General features: G+C 45.1%; 1 protein-coding gene across 27 annotated transcripts in view; it reads left to right on the top strand.

Annotated features, from left to right (window-relative positions):
- The window catches only part of PTPRD (protein tyrosine phosphatase receptor type D), a 1,158,377-nt gene that overhangs the window by 385,982 nt on the left and 758,001 nt on the right, over window positions 1–14,394 (top strand). For all 27 annotated transcript variants that reach the window (XM_081893652.1, XM_081893642.1, XM_081893658.1 and 24 more), the window contains one exon: window positions 13,980–14,023. The gene's annotated coding sequence lies outside the window, so the exon portion shown is untranslated. The remainder of the gene's footprint in view (window positions 1–13,979; window positions 14,024–14,394) is intronic.

The raw sequence follows: 14,394 nt of genomic DNA, 5'->3' as shown, positions 1-14,394 counted from the left end.
GGAGCTGGCTATCCGGCTCCCCAAGAAAAATATATCTCGTGGAATAATAATACTTCAAGACATAATATTGTTTTCCAGGGTTCTCTTGGCTGCCTGGATGGAGGATGTAAAGGAGCATGTGAGTGTGTGGAGAGAGAGAAAAATGCATTCATTGCTTCACTTGCTTTTGTTTCAAGCCCCTCCCATCACTGGCATGGGGTTCCTGGAAGATAACCCAAAAGTCTCTGGTCTTGGGGGGGGGTGGAGATTCCCCTGCTTCTTTTCTGTTCAGTGATATTTGTCCTTGGCTTCCTTCAGGCTTCACATGCTTCTCTGAGCCATGTCTTCAGTTCCTCAATGCCCATAAACTTCCTGCTTTTTCTTCAGCTGATCCAGAGCCACACACACAATCTACTCCTTGGCCAGAGCCAAGGGGAATCGTGGCATCTGACAGAACAATTACCTTAGTGTGATGTTGTTGAGTTCCTCCTAGTATCCCCACAGCTCCCAGCAAAAAGTCACAACACTTTACAGACATTTAACCATTTACCAATGCTGTTTTTCTAGACAAAGAGGTGCTGGAACACACCATGAACTTATCTCTTGTTCTCTTAGATGGGCAATGATGCTCACCTGAGATGTGTCGGAGCTGAGCTATGGTGATCTCTGGCTGAAAAAAGTGCTTTAAACATTTAAAAAACAAAATTTTACCTCAGAAACAAAATGGTTTCTCTACACACACATAGTGGAAAGTGACTGAACAAAGTGTGGCAATTTCATACTAAGCCCATTGTCTCAAAATGCCCTTCATGGAAGTCTCAACCAAATTCCCCAACAACATTAAAAACAGATCCCTAATTTTGATTATAACGCGACTTCAATCACAGAGTGTGCATGTTTGTAAGATCGGTTGAGCACCCAATCTGGTATCACTAACGCCTGGGAAATAAAACTGCTTTACATCTTGTAAAAGCAGTTGAAGTTCCACATGTGCTTTGTTTAAGAAGAGGACACTAAGTTCACAGAAAGGACAAGCACAAAGCAAAACAAAAACTCTTAGGGGTAAACTAAAGAAAAGAAATTCCCCTCCAGCAGATTCAGAGAGATAACTGTGTTATCAGTAGAGATGTGCCTTCCCTAATGCTGAACATTACATGACTTGCACTGACAAGATTAGCCCCAGTTGAAATGAGAAAGAAATAAAAAGCAAAGACTGCTTTCCCACCCATGCAATTTGTTGAAGGAGCAACAAAGTAATGTGCTAATGTAAATAAAACGGACTGATTGTATTGCACGTCAAGGCCCCGGCGCACCCCCAAGAATAATAAAAAAACATTGATGCAGAATTTTAGGTTAAAGGTTAATAGGCAAAATTTAGGCCACAACTTTATTGACTACAGCAATGTGAGTGGTATAGCGTGTTCTCCCTAACAGAGAGCACGTGTTGCGGTTGGGGAAACAGGCCACCCTGCAGTGACTAGGCAAATTTGGTGAGGAACCCAAGCCTTTAAGTGGTTAACTTTGGGTTGCTGGGGAGTTTTGATTGTTGCCAATTTGGAGGAGGGGTCAGAGTCTTTAAATACAGGGGCCAGACGTAGGACGTCCTCTTGGCCATTTTTGCACCGGATCATCTGGAGCACTTGGACAATCTTCTCATTGTCTGGTTACATTTCTTTATTTCTTTATTTCCCCTTTCTTTTTAATCCTCTCTAGTCCCTTAAATAATTTAATTCCCCCCTTTTCCTGTTCTATTTCCCACCCCACCCCTTACCCTGCCCTGTGGGAAGATTCTCCCTGTATCTGTGGCTTGCCTTTCCCAATAGGGAAAGAGCCCCCGTTAGGGGCTTTCTTTCGCAAAAGGTTTCCCCCATTTCTCTCGTTGAAATTGTGGGGCTAGTCAGGGCTGTTCCCAGCTTAGCTGGAATCACTTTCGTTTATAGTATCCCCGAAGGTTGGCTTTAATTTGAGTGTGTGCAGCGCTGTTGGCCAAATTTTAAGCTAGCCTTGGGTGGGAGCACTAATTTGGCTTCCTTTAATATTGCTATGAGACTAAGATTTTCAAGAGCAGAAACAGGGAGGCCTATTCGGCCTGCACATTAACTTCCAAGCCTAAGTCTGCTACAGGTAGCAGTTAATTGTTAAGTCTCTGTAACGTGACTCATTCTCGCTATAGGAATGTATCTGCTTGCAGGCCCAGTTGCTCCTAATGTATATCTGAGGCAGACGGCCCCAGAGGCTCTCTGCCTCCAAGGATTGGAGCACTCTGTATATGCTCTTGAACTATGCCATTTCTGAACAAGTTTATTTTCTTTAAGTTTGTTTTGCCCTGATAGTGGTGAATGCCATTTTAGAGACGAGCCATTGTGGCTTAGTGGCTAAAGTGTAAGACTAGGACCTGGGAGACAGGGTTCATAACCCCCTCTTAGCCATTGTTATAACAAAACAAAACTAACTGCTCCTTTTAGGCTATTCTGTTGCTGGGTAGTTCTGCCCATTTGTGATAAAAGAACTTTGGGTTTTCTTGAAGGGGTGCTTCCTTCTAAAAGGGCAAGCTGTGGGCTACCTCAACTCTCCTATTTCACTGGAAACAATTATGCCTGGCCTAGCAGGTGATCCTAGGGCTTTGTCCTAGAATTTGATGGCCTGGAAGCGTTTCCGGCCTGAATAGTGTCCTTATGTGGTCTATAAGCATTGGTTTCACTGGGTCAGCGCATAGTGCCGGTAATGCCCAGGTTGCAGGATTGGTCCCTGTATGGGACAGCTGCATGCTCCCCCATTGCTCTACCTGGACACCTAGGTCCTTTTGGTGTTTACCTCACTGCGAGGGATGTAACGGGCGCCACGTTTGCAATATGCAAGTGGGAGAAAGCACCTTTGCGTGCCCGCATTGCAGTTTGTTCTGTGCGTTGCAGGGCACAGCGCTGCACGGGCTGCAATTGCATTGCATTGCGTGAGAGATTTGCAGTTGCATTGCACAGGGGTGTGTGCATTGCACAGAGAGTGTGTTTGCATTGCACGGAGTGTATTGTTGCATTGCACAGGGGTGTGTTGTTGCATTGCACGGAGTGTGTTGTTGCATCGTACGGAAGGTGCGGTTGCATTGCACAGAGAGTGTGTGTGTGCATTGCGCGGAGTGTGTAGTTGCATTGCACGGAATTTGTGTGCATTGCATGGAGGGTGTAGTTGCATTGCACAGAGTCTGTTTTTTGCATTGCACAGAGTGTGTGTGCATTGCACAGAGTGCGTAGTTGCATTGCACGGAGGGTTTGTGTGTGCATTGCACGGAGTGTGTAGTTGCATTGAACGGAGGGTGTGTGCAGTGCACAGAGTGTGTAGTTGCATTGCACAGAGCGTGTTTTTTGCATTGCACGGAGTGTGTAGTTGCATTGAACGGAGTATGTAGTTGCATTGCACGGAGGGTTTGTGTGTGCAGTGCACGGAGTGTGTAGTTGCATTGCACAGAGCATGTTTTTTGCATTGCACGGAGTGTGTAGTTGCATTGAACAGAGTATGTAGTTGCATTGCACGGAGGGTTTGTGTGTGCATTGCACGGAGTGTGTAGTTGCATTGCACAGAGCGTGTTTTTTGCATTGCACAGAGTGTGTGTCGGAAAAGGAAGCTGGCTCGGCGGCAGCTTTGTCAGGACTTCTTTAGGGGTTCTGGCCAGCGTCGGCCCTGTAAATTTGCATATCATGATGGCAGCACAAGATGCCCCCTGCCCAAGCGGGGGCTGGAAGCTGGCAAGCAATAGCTCAATACCTTTTGCCCTTATTCCCATTTTATTTAGGGATCCAGTGGATATCGTTGCTAAAACAAACCACTTGCCTATGGAGAAGCTGTCTGCCTTGAAGAAAGTTATTTTGTAATACTTCCTCTGGGCCACTTAATTAATCTTCCCACTAGGCCAAGCTGCCTGCGGCCTGAGGTGCCCTTACCTTTGTGTATGCCTACCAAGTGTGGTGAAGGCAGATATCAGGCGATGGTAGCAATTCCTGAATGGATGCAATAGTAGTTCGTCATGGCAGGATACCTTGAACCTGCACAAGGATTTTCAGGTTCATGCTGGTGCTGCTGGATCTTTGCCCTTTGGTTTTATTTCAAGGGCCGCTGGTGTGCAAAGCTATGGCCTCAAGCCCGGTGTGATGAGGCAATCATGTGACATAACTTTTCTTGAGTTTTCCCCATTGTAGTAGCAGTTCACATGTGGCCCGAGGAGTTCAGTGACCATCGGATCTGCTTTTGGTCTGATAACCAGGTAGTGGTGAGCGTCTTGGCAAAACAGTCCTCACGCTCCAGCAGATTCTCCGCCCCTCCGCTCACGCTTTCGAACTGCGCCGCTTAAGGTTTAATATTGTGCTTTCCTCTCTCCAAATTACGGGATCCTCTAATGATGTTGCTGTCACTCTATCCCATTTTCAGATGAAGTGCTTCAGATCTCAGCTGTTGCCAGACTTTTCCAGACCACCTGTGGCATTTTGACAACAATTAGTATTTACAGAGAGCAGCAGCTTCCATTTCCCCTTCTGCTTTTAGCTCTTATGGGATGGCCTGGATGGATTTCTTAGCCTTAAGCTGGCAGTCCTCGGCCATTCAGATGAATTGGCCCCTATCCTCTGAGCAGATCCTGCAGTATTTGGTCCACCTGCTGCAGATTGGGCGTGCTGTTATAACTATCAGAATTCAGTCCGCTGCAATATCTGTTACACTGAAGCTTAATTTTCAGAGACCCTTGTATAAAGTTTATAGTGCGCAGGGCCTTGGAAGGTTGGAATAGGCTCCAACCTCATAGGACAGCGGGCAGGAAGTTTGTCAATTTTACCTATGTAGTATCTGCAACAAGTTAAAACTTGTCTGCTGGTTAAAGATCAAGGCGAGATTCCTTTCAGTAGTCCATTGCATTTTCGCACTGAGGGTTAGGAAAATGGTTGTTGGTGCCAGCATGGGGCTGAGAGTCTGGAGGCTTATTGCTTCAGGACTTTTCCTTATCCTTTGGAGCTTGTCTTTAGAATCGGGAACTCAAAAACAGACTTAGTGGGCAGGAGTGCCACAATCAGGGTTCCCGCCACAAGTGAGGAGGGCCCTTGCCTGGTTATGGATAACATAATATTTGGCTTTTCATTCCCTGGGGGCTGGCCCGCTCCTAGTGCATGAAAATGGGTTCCCGTTAGCCAGGCATCAATGTGCTTACGTCATGCACCAGTTATCACAGCCTGCGGCTTGCTTACCGCTGAACACGCCTCATTCCTTCCGAATAGGACTGCTGCAAAGGCTGCACACTGGGGTCCTTGTCAGTAGACAGGATTGTGAATACGGGTCGTTGGAAGTCTGACGCTGACAAGGGTTATATCAAGAAGTGTCAAATGATGTCTGTGCTGATGCTTGTCTGTTATTTCCTTTTTTCATAGGAGCAGCTGTGCACATTTGGGTCACAGCATTGTACACTAGGCTGACAAGCATGTTGACGAGTTTGGAATGGGGCGCCATCTCAGTCTTCCTGCCCATGTGAACATTTACTGGATGTCCAGATGGGGAATGCTTTGGGAGGAGATCCTTCCTTTGGTGTGGTCGAGTGTGACCTGTGCAGGTCCTCCCGCAGTGCTGGTGGTACAGCTGGGCGAGAATATTTGCTGTCTTCCTCCAGCATAAGTTTGCATTCCTGCATGCAAGAGGACTTGGATTGAGTTGATGGCAGCTCTCCCTGGACTCAAAATAATTTAAGGCATTGGTTCAAGGTGGTCTGGAGGGGGGGGGGGTTGGAGCACATGTCCCCTCCAATGCGCAAAGATATTCCATTAAGGGAATCCAAGGATTCGCTATGCTTTTGTCGACCCTTTTCGAGGGGTAGGGCCACACAAGAGTCCCTGGGAGCATTTGGGGGTGAGCTTGAGTCTGATCCTGTTTCATTGCTCCCCCACACTGTTTATTTTTACTGACGATATGGTGGGGCCCAGTCATCGGTGCTGCCCTGCTAAGGTCAGGTGCAGCTAGTCGGGAACCAATGCCTAGACAAACTACCACTGAGCAGGCCAGAAAGCATGTTAATAAGGTGGTGGACAATAGAATAAAATAAAGTAAATATAATAAAATAAAATAACAAATAAAATAAAATAGGCCCTTGCTTTAGGTGGTTCTGTAATATTGCACCCTGCTATTTTCTTCAAGGCTGTTGCCCTCTTTAGGGCAGATGGGGTGCATCTTTCCCCTAAGGGGAACGACGCCTGGCGGGATGCGATTGCCTTGGGATTATTTGCTTCCCCTCAATGTTTGTTGGTACTGACGATATGGTGGGGCCCAGTCATCAGTGCTGCCCTGCTGAGGTCAGGTGCTGCTAGTCGTGAACCAATGGGGCCTTTGCTAAGGCATGAGAATGGTTTGCCCCTGTCAAGACACCAGTTTGCAAAGGTGATGCGTAAGGCGATTCTGGCTTGTGGCGGCACAGCACAAGGTTTCGCCCCCCATTCTTTTAGGATAGGGGCTGCCACGACAGCTGCCCACTGGGGCTTGTCAGCTGCCAGAATAAAGGATTTGGGTCGCTGGAAATCAAATGCGTTCAAAGGTTATGTTCGCTGACAATTGGTATCTTACACTGCTTTTATTTTATACTTTTATTAGGTTTAGCGGTGGTCCGCATTTGGATGGTGGGGCACAGTATCGTCCATTGGGCTGGCGTCGCAGCACAGCAATCTGGATGGGGTCCAGATCTCGGTCTTCCTCCACACGTTCAGTTGTCCTGGCTGTCCAGACGAGGAATGCGCTGGTCAGAGTTCCTGCCAAGTATCCGGAGGCAGTTGCTCCTGGAGGGGCCGCCAGCTGCTATTGTGGTGCAGCTGGGCGAGAACGACATAGTGACCATGGACTGCTTGTCACTACGTGCTGCAATTTTGGGTGACCTGGAGACGCTGCGGGCAATGGTGCCAACAGCGAGAATCTTTTGGTCAAAGCTCTTGCAACGCTGCGTTTGGAGGGGCAGTCGTTGCCCGGCCGCCACTGAAAGGGCCAGAAAACGCATCAATGCTGCGGTGGTCAAAAAGGTTTTGGAGCTGGGTGGTGATGTGATTTCCCACCCCAAGATTCTTTTTCAGAGGCCATCCTTTTTTTCCCCAGTGCTGATGGTGTGCACCTTTCTGCTTCAGGGAATGAGGCTTGGATTGGTGCGGTGGTGACCAAGCTGAGGTCTTGGTTGAGGCTGTGAGTGGTTTGGCGGTGAGCTGAGGGCTCCATGGCGGTTAGGCATTGGTTAAATTGGTGCTTGGAGGGGTAAGTGCCTATCCCTCCAAATGATGCGAAGGGAATTCCGTTAAAGGAATCCAGGGGCTTGCCATTCTTTTCGTCCTTGTCCCCGGAGTCGGACTTGGGCCGTGCAAGCCCCACCGGAACATGAGGGTGAGAAGTGTTAGTCTGATTCCCAGCTTCATTTCTCACCCAATACTTGTTTCCCACGCTGGCTTCCGCTGGAATCCGGAAGGGCCAGCTCTGTCCCTGAGGGCATGGACAGATAGTCAACCAATGCCTAAGCAACCACTCACATTTTTTGTATTTTAATAAAGTTGTGGCCAAAATTATGCCAAAAACCTTAAACAAAAAAAAATCATGTGTGAAGTGTGAATTTTTTGGTGGGTGGCATTGTGGGACTCAACACGCAAAGCGTGTTCTCCCTAACAGAGAGCACGTGTTGCGGTTGGGGAAACAGGCCACCCTGCAGTGACTAGGCAAATTTGGTGAGGAACCCAAGCCTTTAAGTGGTTAACTTTGGGTTGCTGGGGAGTTTTGATTGTTGCCAATTTGGAGGAGGGGTCAGAGTCTTTAAATACAGGGGCCAGACGTAGGACGTCCTCTTGGCCATTTTTGCACCGGATCACCCGCCCTCCCTCCCTTTTATAGGGTGGTTTTTTCATATCGCTTGACCTTGCTATGCCTGTCATGGGGTCGTTCGCCTTGGTGCGGGGGCCTGGTAGGAATTTTGCCATCTGGCTGATTGGCTGGTGCCATTTGGTTTTTGCCTACTGCGTAGCAAATCGTCACAACTTGTAAGGTTGGCGGTTAGGCATTGGTTAAATTGGTGCTTGGAGGGGTAAGTGCCTATCCCTCCAAATGATGCGAAGGGAATTCCGTTAAAGGAATCCAGGGGCTTGCCATTCTTTTCGTCCTTGTCCCCGGAGTCGGACTTGGGCCGTGCAAGCCCCACCGGAACATGAGGGTGAGAAGTGTTAGTCTGATTCCCAGCTTCATTTCTCACCCAATACTTGTTTCCCACGCTGGCTTCCGCTGGAATCCGGAAGGGCCAGCTCTGTCCCTGAGGGCATGGACAGATAGTCAACCAATGCCTAAGCAACCACTCACATTTTTTGTATTTTAATAAAGTTGTGGCCAAAATTATGCCAAAAACCTTAAACAAAAAAAATCATGTGTGAAGTGTGAATTTTTTGGTGGGTGGCATTGTGGGACTCAACACGCAATGGCTTTTTTAAAAAAAGGTAAAGGACCCCTGACAGTGAAGTCCAGTGAAGTCCAGTGAATGACGCTGGGTTTGTGGCTCTCATCTCGCTTTTCTGGCCGAGGGAGCCAGCATTTGTCCGCAGACAGTTTTTCTGGGTCATGTGGCCAGCATGACTAAGCTGCTTCTGGCGAACCAGAGCAGCACACGGAAACACCATTTACCTTCCTGCTGGAGCGGTACCTATTTATCTACTTGCACTTCAACGTGCTTTCGAACTGCTAGGTTGGCAGGAGCTGGGACAAAGCAATGGGAGTTCACCTCGTCACAGGGATTTGAACCGCCTACCTTCTGATCAGCAAGCCCTAGGCTCAGTGGTTTAGGCTTTGGTAACAACTATATCTGACTCCTGCCCGCCTTGCAGGAAGTCTAGAAGAGTAAACCACCAACAGAGGGAACTCCATCGATGACAACCAACTGAAGCTTGCCCCGGGGTTCCCGCTGGGTCCTGGCATGACCCTAGTCCCCCAAGTGGACTTCGGCCGAAATCCAGACCCACGGATTCCTTTACCGGAATACACTTGTACCTGGAGGGGTAAGAAATGGCTGCCCTCCCCACATCTTACTAAGCCAATGCCTAACTGCCAAACCTTGTGAGACAGGGCCTTTTCTGTGGCAGCACCTAAATTACGGAATTCTCTCCCTAGAGAGGTAAGACTTGCCCCATCCCAGATGACTTTAAGATGAGCAGCAATATCATTTTTATTCTTCCTGGTTTTAGTGTGTATGTGTTTGGTGTTATTGCTGTTTAGGGTTTAAGATTAAATCTTTAATGTTAAAAGTGTTTGATGATATTTTCAGTTTTGTTATTGTTTCAGCTTTCTGTGTGTGTTTTCTTTCTTGTGCACTACGTCGGTTAGAGCCTGGCCAACTGCCAGAGCTGTATTGAATGCATATCTTTATTGTGAAATGAAATATGTGATGCTTGTCACATTTTAGCATGCCTTGGAAACAGCCTTTGCCCATCAGAATCAATTCTGAATGTTGATGTGTGCTTTGATAAAGATGAAATATAGTCATAGAAGTTTTAAGGATTGCATTTTCTCCAAATATATTTATTCTAAAATGGAAATGCAATAAATGTTTTGTATAAATCACAGTCCTTCTGTGTGCCTTCTATTAATTCAAGAATATGTGTAAAGTATGCATTAGTTTGGCATCTCATGTCTTCCGTACTCAGCTCTGTTAGAAAGAATTTGATATTCAAAATAACTCTCTAGTAAACTTTTATCTAGTCCCCCCTTGTTTTTCTTCACTGTGTATATTTGACTATAATTGACAAGCTGTTCCAAGGAATTAAGTATTCCCCAGCTAGATGGCCTTTGTAAAGAGGAATATCCTTGAAGGTAATCAACAAACTGAAACACAGCATGTTTTCTTAGCTTGTAATTCCTGATAAATCAATACCAGGCAAACACTCTTACTTTAAAGGTTAAATACTTTAAGCCCTTTGGTAGTAATTGAGTGTATTTTCAAGAGAGGTTTAATTTTGATGGGAGTGGGGGTTTTGGTGTGTTCCTCCCACCCCCATCAATTCCTGTACTTCAATCCTCATACTTGTGACAGTGAATATTTTAGATTGCTCTGAAGCAGCTCATACTGGATCCAAATAAATATACACAGATGCTTCTGTTAGAATAAATGCCTCCAAATACAGTGGTACCTCGGGTTACATACACTTCAGGTTACATACGCTTCATGTTACAGACTCCGCCAACCCAGAAATAGTACCTTGGGTTAAGAACTTTGCTTCAGGATGAGAACAGAAATTGTGTGGAGGCAGCGGGAGGCCCCATTAGCTAAAGTGGTGCTTCAGGTTAAGAACAGTTTCAGGTTAAGAACGGACCCCCGGAACGAATTAAGTACTTAACCCGAGGTACCACTGTACTACATCTTTTGGATCTGAGGAAGCTGGTATAATTGTGTGCAATCTTATACAGTCCACTCTAAAAGTCTTTTAAAAGAGTTTATTGTTGCAGTAGATTGACTGTCATTCGACTGCCCTGCCAATGTTATTAGACATAGGCCAGGATCCAATGAACTACTTGAGCCATGTCAAAGGCTTGGAGGTGGCCATGACCCAGTGCCAAATGGCACAAGTTTCTCTGCAAGTACTCTGTGGCATGGAAGACTGCTGTTTGCAAAGCATAATTCCAAAACTCGTTGAGTGTACAGAACTAATTATAGTATCTTTTGATCCTAGTGTCGTTTTGCTTCCATTTTGAAAGGTATTATGAGAACAAGAATATCAGATAAAGTTTATTTTGCCTTCCTTGTCTGCAGTATCCTACAAAAAGAGAGAGCGAGAGAGAGAGAGAGCTGGGGGAAGACATCTTCTGTATTGTGATGTATTTGAAACATACCCAGAAAATGCAATACAGTAGATGGCTAAGAATATGTTGTTTCCAATGTTAGGGATTGAATCCTATGCACACTTGGGGCCATAGCATCCGACTTGACTTTTAGCAGAGCCAGCCAAACTTTGAGGCAAGGTGAGGTGATTGCCTCAGGTTGCAAGATCCACAGGGGCAGCCAAACCAGCCTCTGTGAAATATGTCACCCATGGCTGCTGCTACAGGACAGCAACTATGGCAGTGTGTTCCTTGGAAGTCCCTCTGCTGCCTCCTTGGCAGCCCCCCCACACACACCATGCAACCTCTACAGCAACGTAATGAGCAAAACTATCAGCAGTTAAAAACAAACAAGCAACAGTTTTGACAACAGGCCATAAAATCACACAGAAGTCTGCTTTATGTTGTCTATGAACCACCAGAAGCATTCATCTGTCACAACCTGAGTTGTTCAGATTCATGGTGGTCTAGATTGTGGCATGGGGAGCATCCATTATTGTTCTGCTATCTGAGGAGTCATTGGTGTCAAAATCACGAGCCAGATTTTGGCCACCTTACATTTTGTGCTGGTTCCCTGAGCCACTGGTTTTAATTTAGAAGGTGGGGAGGAGATAACTATGGATTGTATCCAACAGTGGTGTGACCAATCACTCATACTCACTTGGAGGCCTCTGTGTCCCTGAAAACCTTCTCTGGTGTGCTAGGGTCCCTCTGAACAGTGTGCACTGTGTAACAGTGGAGTGCAAAATTGCATGCATGGTGCATTTTGCTTTAACAATCTTCCCTAGTCCTCCTGCTGACCACGCAGATGCTTTTAATTTAAAAGGAATGCGTGAGAATAATCTTTTAGAACTATATTCCATTTCCAACCATTCCTCATCCAGAAATGTACTTGCCGAATTAATGCAGGACATGTTTTACACTCGTCAATGTGTTCCATATAGATATTGATCAACAAAGCCAGCAAGAGAAGTTTTGACATATTTGACAAGTGACAAGATCAAGTCACTATACTTAAAGGTGAACTGCAAAGACATTTTAAAAACCCAGATCCTTAGAGGGGAAAAAAATCAAAAATCTATATTTTGTGTGCTGATTGAAATTTTCAAGACGTAACATATATAACTACAGCAATTTTTTTACCAATACAGCAGTTTCATTAGTTGCAAAACATGCACATTGTTTCATTAGATTTAGATGCAACAGTTCAATCCTTATGCATGGTTACAAAAAAAAGTAAGTTCCACTGAGTTAGGCAAATAGTTATCAGTGGTGTAGCATAGGTTGCCAGCTTTTGGAAGAGGGAAGTTGCAGGGCTGAGCCCGTTTACGATTGCTGTATTTGTAGCAACTTTATTGACTCTCCTTTCTGCCCCAGCCACTTAGTGCCAGCAGTACCACCCCATAAGGCCCCACCAGTTGTGGGGGAAATTTGGGTTGTGACCTTGGTATGTAAAGGTGATGGCACAGGAACTGGGTAATGTCACAGGCAACAAAACACATGGAATGAAAAGTATTTGTTTATTATCGTTGTAAAAAATGACTTTTCTATTCCTCAATATGTAAACAAGTCTCAATTTTACAGTAATATGGTGGGAGAATGTTCAGAGCGGTATTACTTTTGCAGTACTGTATTTATGAACAAGCTACCTTCCGAAGAATTATTGCAGCAAACATGCAATTGGATAATACTCTCAGAAAATGGAATTTTCATATCTCATGAAGTACTGCATTTGTTTTTAAAATCTTGAAATTATTAGATTTGTAACAAATAAACTCATGAGAGTTGAAGTTTTCAATATTTTCAGCTAGAAGGTTTATTCCTTAAATAATGCAAAATTTATGAACAGTGATAGCTAAACTAAAAAGTGCAGGAAATAAGGTTATACTCAAGGGAAAGTTATGTTTACCAAATGTATGGGTTTTTTGGGAAAACTTTAATTTGGCCTCATAAGATTGCTGTACACAAAAGAGAAATCAGTGTGTTTCTCTGTTAATCAGTTGGCTGCTATTGTCCCTATATACAATTCTCTCTCACTCCCTTTTGCCTTTACTTTCATACTGACTCACCTATCTGTTCCATGCATCGAGACTGTGGAACTTGTGTTGTCATACTACAAGTCCCATCATCCTTGATCACTGCCCATGCAGACTTGGGTGATGGGAATTGCAGTCCATTACTGGTAAGGTCAGAGGTTCTCATCATTTCCATATGCTCACACCTTTGTGGCACAATAAGTTCATTTTGTTGTTGTTGTGCAGAAAGTTCATTGTTTCCTTTGAAATAAAAACCACGCTCTCAGGTAACTTGCATTGCACTCTCTGCGATAAACACCTGCATCTGTAGCTATATCAGTGCTATTGGGCAGGAAAAAAATCTGTTTGAAAGATATTGGTCAGGCCATATGGACAGCTTTTCACTCCAGCAATGGATTTCACACAGGTCTGTTCTGAATCTGTGTGCATAAAATGCACAGATTCAGGCATGGCATAGGAGCAGGGTACATGTACCATATTGGCCTGAATATAAGCCTCACTTCCCCCCCCCCCCAAATTCTGACCATGCAAAGTTAAAGTGTGGCTTATATTCGCGGCCTTACGGTAAGCAGCCAGGAACTCAGGGCAAATAGTGCCAGGAGCACGGCAAAGTGACGCCTGTCCCATGCGTATTCCCTGTCCTCTCCCCCAAGGCCAGGAAATGAGAGAGAGAGGAAGGGGAAAGGCCACTGGCAACACAGCGCAACCCCCCACCCACCTAACAGGCAGCCAAGAGCAGCGAGGAAGGGAGTGGCTTATATTCGGGTATTTTTCCTTTTTCTCTCCCCCCCCCCCCAATTTTAAAGGTGCAGCTTATATTCGGGTGCAGCTTATATTCAGGCCAATACGGTACTTTTGTCCAAAAGGAAGAAAAAACTGTAAATAGAAGGGGATGAGAATTACTAAAAAAATAAAATAAATACAGCCATTGTATCTTCATTTGGATTTCGTTTGAAATTTTTTACTTTTATGGTTTTTATGTTCCCAAGTTACAGAAGACAATTGGAATTTTTGTTTCATTAAAAAGCAAATAGATTTGTATACAATTCTGATTATTATTGTTAATGAAACGTGATTCGAATACTGATTAAAACAATGCACTTTTTAATTTTCTTTTAGCTCTCTGTCCTGAGACACAACAGCAGGATGTGCATTGGAGAAGGGTAAGTAACCCAGTTTGGTATATGTAAGAGGGCCTCAGGATATGTGTTTAGTTTGTCTGTTGATGTATGTGTGTGCAGTAGATACATTTGATCTAGCTACATTGTATAGAGATCATTTTGGGGCACTTTTCTCTTTACCAAACTCTGATACACTTGGTTTGTGTGTGCTTTTGGAGAAAAAAATATTTATATTCAATAACTGATTTCCCAAAACGTGATGCACTCCAGCCATTAAGTCTTCAAGGCACAGAGTGTAGAATTCAAGGATACAACCACAAACAGGATGGCAAGGGGTGGTGGTAATGTGGCCGGGAGTTTATTTGGGCTGTTGCATGTGCAGCCTCCATCCTCCATTTCAAAATTACCACCCT

The sequence above is a fragment of the Podarcis melisellensis genome (assembly GCF_964234715.1).
Source record: "Podarcis melisellensis genome assembly, chromosome: 17".
In the NCBI taxonomy this organism is placed as follows: domain Eukaryota; kingdom Metazoa; phylum Chordata; class Lepidosauria; order Squamata; family Lacertidae; genus Podarcis; species Podarcis melisellensis.
The sequence above is the reverse complement of the archived record's forward strand: the minus strand, read 5'-3'. Positions and strand labels throughout refer to the sequence as shown.